Source organism: Salvelinus sp. IW2-2015, unplaced genomic scaffold (genome assembly GCF_002910315.2).
Source record: "Salvelinus sp. IW2-2015 unplaced genomic scaffold, ASM291031v2 Un_scaffold3299, whole genome shotgun sequence".
In the NCBI taxonomy this organism is placed as follows: Eukaryota; Metazoa; Chordata; class Actinopteri; order Salmoniformes; family Salmonidae; genus Salvelinus; species Salvelinus sp. IW2-2015.
The window spans coordinates 28,206-34,778 of record NW_019944583.1 but is presented as its reverse complement, the minus strand read 5'-3'; the positions used below and the strand labels follow the sequence as shown (position 1 = coordinate 34,778).

The 6,573-nt window shown below is 49.2% G+C and overlaps 1 pseudogene; it reads right to left on the bottom strand.

Annotated features, from left to right (window-relative positions):
* Window positions 1-4,731, bottom strand: part of LOC112075632 (SRC kinase signaling inhibitor 1-like) — a 46,118-nt pseudogene extending 41,387 nt beyond the window's left edge.
* Between the last annotated feature and the right edge of the window lie 1,842 nt (window positions 4,732-6,573).

Below are 6,573 nucleotides of genomic sequence, written 5' to 3'. Positions count from 1 at the left end.
TCTGTTTGTGAATGTAATGTTACAACTCAAACCAAGTAGGAACTAGCTACAGGCTGTGCCGTTTGACAGGATTAAATGAAAGAAGTGAAAATGAATTAAACAGGCCACTCTGTCAGTCGTTCAGATGTTGGCCTGTCTCCCAGACTTCACCATCATCAATCAGCAGACAGGCCCCCTCTCTCTCTTCTTTTCTCTTCCTTTTTGCTCCCTCGCTGCACCTGCCTCTCTCTCTATCCATCTGATATTCTCTACCTAACCCACTACCTCATTGCCTCTCCCTCCTCTCTTTTTGTCCTCCTCTCCCTCCCTTTGCCCCCCTCTCTACTGTGACACATGCTAGTCTAGGCCCGAGGAAGTCATCTTTCCATTAAAACATAATAACCACGGTGTGCTATAAAGCAGGTCAGGCTTCCAACGGGCTGGAAACACCTCACAATCATATGTAAATTAAAAAGATGGCGACAGTTTATGAATTTTGATTCCAAATCTAAACTCTTATTCTAGTTCCTTATTCTTATCTGCAGGCAATTTCCAGTTAATTTACCGGAGTGACTGTTTTCCATACTGCCATATATCCACCGGCGTGAGGATAGGACAAAATGACAGGTAGCCTAGGTTTTCTTTATTTGATTTATCATCGTCGGCTAGTTTTTCTTTCTCAGTGTTTCCTTTCGATGTCGCCTCCTCATATTTTTATTATGGACTTCAGAAAGAGTTAATTTGCAACTGATTGTTACTTTATCCTCTCCCCGTCCGTCTCTCACCCAGCGTAGTCATTTACAATAGATGAGCGACATTAATTTAACTAGGAGAACCGTGGCAGCTAGCTAGCTGGAGAGTTGGTTATGGCTGGTGGGAATCCCCCCTAACCTACATGATGCCAGTCTCTCTAAGCCTAAGGTGGTCCTCCCTCTATCTCTCTCATTGACACCGTGTTAAACAGTCCTGCAGGGCCTGGCTATGGACTAAGGAGGCAGCCTGGTATACAGGGCAGGCAGGCACACTGATACAATAGTAGCTACCTCTACACCCCATGCTGATCAATGGAGCTGACTTTTTAATGATCCGGTCCAGACTAAGTGATGACCTGGAGAGAGTGACAATATACGACCACAGGGCACCGGGTGGCACCGCCAAGACTCCCTGCCATGGCAACACCTATATCCACAGCTTCAAACTGACCCTGTATCTCCGTGTTCTGTCCACTGTATACCGTTCTCTGTTTTCCCTGTATAACCCGGAGAGAGGGACAATGTACGCCCCCAAGGACAGCGGCAATATGCCTTGCCATGGCAACAGCAACTAGCCTGTTACCAGACCTGTTTGTGACAGGAATCAGCTATACAACACACACATGCTTGGAACCAGGCAAAACAACTACAGCGACAGTCTGGAACTTTCTCTGGTTCTCTGAACCACATAGCTGGCTGCTGATGTTATATGCAGATGAGCCTCCCTGATCAGTTCACCTTTTTTCTCTACATTACAGGATGGATGGGGCATGAGTTGAAATGAAAGGTTGGGATTGAGTTCATTGTAATGTCTAGCAGTGTCAGAACAGGCTAGAACGGTCAGATCCAGGAAGACCGAGTTTTGCAAAATAAATGGGAATCGGCCCAAACCCTGGGCTTCCTTTACTGGGGAGCTGAATGTTACTAACGTAAAAACACTTATCTCTATAGGAGAATGTTGTGATGTCACTAAAGTCTACTAGAGAACACATTCAGTTAAACTCCGCTCTCTTGGCCTCTCTCATTTCTCTCTGTTCTATAAGTGATTTCTATTCTATTCTACTGGTTTTATGTTGGAGGTCAGGTAAACCAAAGCTTTGTGCCATTGTGTGTGTCGGCATGATGGAAATGTGTGTGTGTGTCCATGTGGGAAGTAGGTCATGACTGGACTAGGAGGCAGGCTCTATTGCCCGTGGGATGGGCTGGGTTAGATTCTACCTGCTCATGTGTCAGTCAGTCATTCAGTCTAGTCTGCCTGGGCTCTAGGGTTACCCCTGACAACCCTGGAACTAACTGACAGACAGACAGACAGACAGACAGACAGACAGACAGACAGACAGACAGACAGACAGACAGACAGACAGACAGACAGACAGACAGACAGACAGACATGACAGATAGAAGCGGAGCATTTCTGCCAAGTGTTAATTCTTCTTGAATTTATGGTTTTTCCCTCCGCTGCTAGTAATGTGAGAATCGTTTATTGGGCATTGGTGCTGTTCTGTGGACTGTGGTGTAATGAGTCTTGTTTACAGATCTAAGGTCAGAGTAAACAGCCCGTCTTTCTCCACCACTTCAGCTCCTGTTGTTGTTTGAACTGCACCTTGATTGGCCATCCTACAGATTGACCTTTGAGTCGCGAATACTGCTGCCATGTGATAGATAGCACAGGTCAGTGGATTCTAAGGTAGCGACAACACTATGCGTTCAGTAATACAAAGCCGTTTTGTTTACCTTGAAGTATAGTTTCGGACCAATCATAACCTTGATATACAGTATACTAATTGAAAATAAATGAACCCCCCCCAAAAAATCCTGCCAAACCTCTCTCAGCATACCCAGGCGAGTCAACACTCTGCATCCACCTCCTCAGCCCCAGATTTATCGTAGTCACCACACACCAGTCTACCATACTAGCTAATACATACAGTATGACTCCACCAGCATCCCTAGTACTAAGCTGAAACATCTTTATCCCCCCAGGTAATACATACTCCTGCTGAGTTACAGGAATACTACTACTACCCAATGTGTTTCAGGTCACAGATCTGCCTGCACCTCCATGCAGAATTAGAGGTGAGGACCTGGGGTTAAATGTATGCTGTTAACCCTCCATCCTCCCTCTCCCCTCCTATCTCTCCCCTGCCACGGCGTACACACACAAACACAAACACATACTGACACAACCCCCACAGCAAAACACACACACACACACTGACATACATCACAACCCCCACAGCATCCCTGCCTCACTGTCTAGTGTAAACACACACATACACATACACACACACACATACACACAAACTCACACGTGCGGGAGAGGGCCGTAGGCAGGCAGGGTTCTCCGACAGAAGGACAGAGCCTCACAGACTGGAGCGCCGCACTGCCGGACCTGCATGCAAAGCAGGCTGCGCTCTCTCCTTTCCTCTCCTTCCTACACCCCTCCTCCATCCCCCCTCCCTCATTCCGTCATTCTCTCACTCAGTCAGTCTCTCTCGCTCTATTCCTCAGTCTCTCACTATTATTCACATGTACCCACACACCTGTACACATACACATACATACACTCTACCAGATTGCCTGCCTTACACCTGCCAAACGCATGGAGCCTGTCACCACAACAACCACAACAAACATAGACCAGCCCTGGCTTGACATACGAGACCCCCTCCAGACCTACCTCCCTCACTAAATACCCCCTGTCCTCCCCCTGCTCTCACCTGCAGAGCACCTGTCCTCCTCTCCTGTCCTCTCTCCTCTCCAGTCACACCAGGCTGTCCCTTCCCTCCGTCAGGTGCAGAGGATCCTCATACCGCTTTGTCAGTCTCGCCCTCCCTCTGGCTCTCTCTCTCTCCGGCACATGCGGAAACTCTTTTATTTAATTCATTACAACACCAGGCGATTAACTCCTTCGCAGATGGGTGGCTGTCTCCCTCCCTCCCGCTGGCGCTTGGCTAATTGACTAGCAGGCTGGTTGACTGGTTCCTCTGCTGCTCCCTCTTTTTCTCTCTCTCTCTCTATGTCCCCTCCTCCCCCCTGTCTTGTTTTCACCAGACAATCGCATGCACAACCAGTAGATGACAAGGAATTCCAGACTTTGTGCTATCTCCCTCGTGCCCCGATGACGAATACCCTGGCGATTGGATTTTGAACTCTCTCCTCTCTCTCTCTCACTCTCTCTCTCTTCTCTCTCTCTTCTCTCTCTCTCTCTCATCTCTCTCTCCTTCTCTCCTCTCCTCTCTCTCCTCTCTCTCTCTTCTTCCTCTCTCTCTCTCTCTCATCTCTCTCTCTCTCTCTTCTCTTCTCCTCTTCTCTCTCTCTCATCTCTTCTCTCTCTCTCTCCTCTCCTCTTCTCTTCTCTCTTCTCGTCTCTCTCTCTACCATCCGACTGAGAACACTGATCATCCTTCACACAGAGCAGCCCCAGTTATCCCCCACAGACCTACAGACCCAGAGACCAATCTGAAACTACTGCACTGTAACCAGCTCCACCCGAGCCATGCAGTGGAAAATAAAGGTGTGTGTGTTACCTGTTCGCGAGCGGCTCGCTCTCTGTCAGGCTGCCTCATGCTGCCATGGGAGGGTGAGGGCGAGGGGGGGTTGTGGTGCTGATGCCCGGGGTGCTGCAGCTGGGGCGGGTACTTGTTCTTCAGGTGGTCCATAAAGGCGTCCCTCTTGCGCTCCATGTCCACCTTGTGCAGGTTGGTAAGGGCCTCCAGGCTCTGGGCTGCGATGACCGTGTGGCGGTGCTCCGAGGTGTGCACCAGACCCACGTTGGAGAAACGCCGCGTCCCGTTCCCCAGCGTCCGGTACTCCCGCGGGTACTCCAGGTCATCCGTCGAGATCATGTGACCGCCACCACGCTCTGAGGGATCTGAGATGGACGGAAGGAGGGATAGAGGGAGGGAGGGTGGGGGTAGCAGGTCAGGTGGAAAGTGGATCGCCACACACAGGACAGGCAGGCAGATACAGATGAGGAGATGAATGCACACAAACATCCAGACACACAGACAGAGGCAGTCAGACACACAGACGTACACAGGCAGATGAGCACAGAGAAGAGAGGAAAGCGATAAAGGAGAGAGAGACAGAGAGAAGGAACGGGAGAGAAAGAGAGAGAGAGAGTGGGATGGGATGTTAGACTCATTGCCACCAAGACGGAACAAAACCGAACAGAAGAGAGAAAAGCGTCTCCCTGCAGGATTATTGATCTCAACTTTAGAGGGGGGGGGGAAAATGCTCCTGCAATAGATAAAAGAAAAGAATGGAGCAGAATTTTCTCAGTAGGATATTTCATTTCTCTGCTCCTATTTGTCATCTGAAGTGCCTTTCATTGCTTTCTGAAGACACAGAGAGAGAAAAATTACCTCTACAAAATTGGGGAGGCAGCTGCAAAAAAGAAGAAACCCCCCCCCCCACCACTCCCTGCCCCCTCCAAGTCACCCACTTCCTAACTAATCTTTCTCCATTCATCTAAACCTCCTCTTCCTCCCCTCCTCCTCCCTAAATATCCAGGTCTCCCTCCCATCCTTCCAGAGGAGATAGCAGACAGAGGTTATGGAGAGAGCAGGGGCTCTGAGGACGCATGTCTCCCCGACAGCGAGGGTGGTCCTTTATCACCTCTCTAATCAACACAGACAATACCGGGGTGGGGTGGGGGGGGTGAGTCGGTGACACACGAAATGGGTGACAGTGGCGATCAATGAGCTTAAAGCATGAGAACAACAGGGGTGCCATTCGCCCACTCAGTTACCTTGTTTTGGATAACAGGCCCCAGCGTTGGCTAGAAGAAGAAACATGCCCAAGGTTAATCTGTGTGTGCAAACACACACGCAACCACACAAACACACGCACACCTATGACACAGTCCCACTCTCTATGTACCACCTGTGTAACGGATTGTGAATGTAATATGCACGTGTATGTATTTATAAAGGCTGTTATAAACAGTCGTGGCTTGATATTACTGTTTATATTCCACTAGCAGCAGGCTAATAGATGATATATCATCCATCATTACCCAGAAGGTTCAGATACCCAAACACTTTTAAATACAACAGTTGGCAGGATCTAATTAGAATCTTTCAACTCAAAGCAGGTAGGGATTTTTTGGGGGGGGTTAAACTAAAGGCACAGAAGAAGAAAAAAAAGCGGTGAAAAGTAGTGAGGCTTCGTTGGGGTGAATGAAGTGGAGCATCTGCACATGAAAGCCTCATTAGGATCATTTTTGATGGAGCTGAGCTGAGGGAGGGATGAAGGGAGCAGAGTGGCGTGGCGCTCCTCAGGTTAGAGGCATCAAATGAACTGGTCATTACCACACAGAGCTTGGAGGGAGGGAGGGGGCCGCCAAGGCTGGACACAAAAGGTGTCCAGAGGCCACACAGGCTGTCATGGATAGGCAACCACTTGGAGAGAAGAGACAAGGGGGGGGGGGGGGTGGGGGGGGGGGGGCTTGGGGTTACTGTCACGGATCCCTCTGAACTATCATCACGCCCACAAAAAAAAAACCCCTGGTCCCCTTTCCCACAATTGTATTTGTATATATGTGCCCTTTGTTCACCATGGTGCTGTTGATTATTGTTACAATGTCCGTTGGTGCGTGTGAGTAGCTGTGCTGTGTGTTTTGGGCTTTCGTGCCATTGTGGATTGCGTAGATGATTACGGGTCTCGTCCCGTGTGATAATCATCGTGCGCTTGTGTTATTTATTCGAGGTACTCCTCGCTCTTTTGTTCGGGTTTCAACCCTGTGTTCTTGTTACGTGTTTGTTTGGTCTCCGCGTCCTTACACGGCACGCCGTAATTTGGGGTATCATTTTCTTTCAACTACGCATTCCTGTGCCTG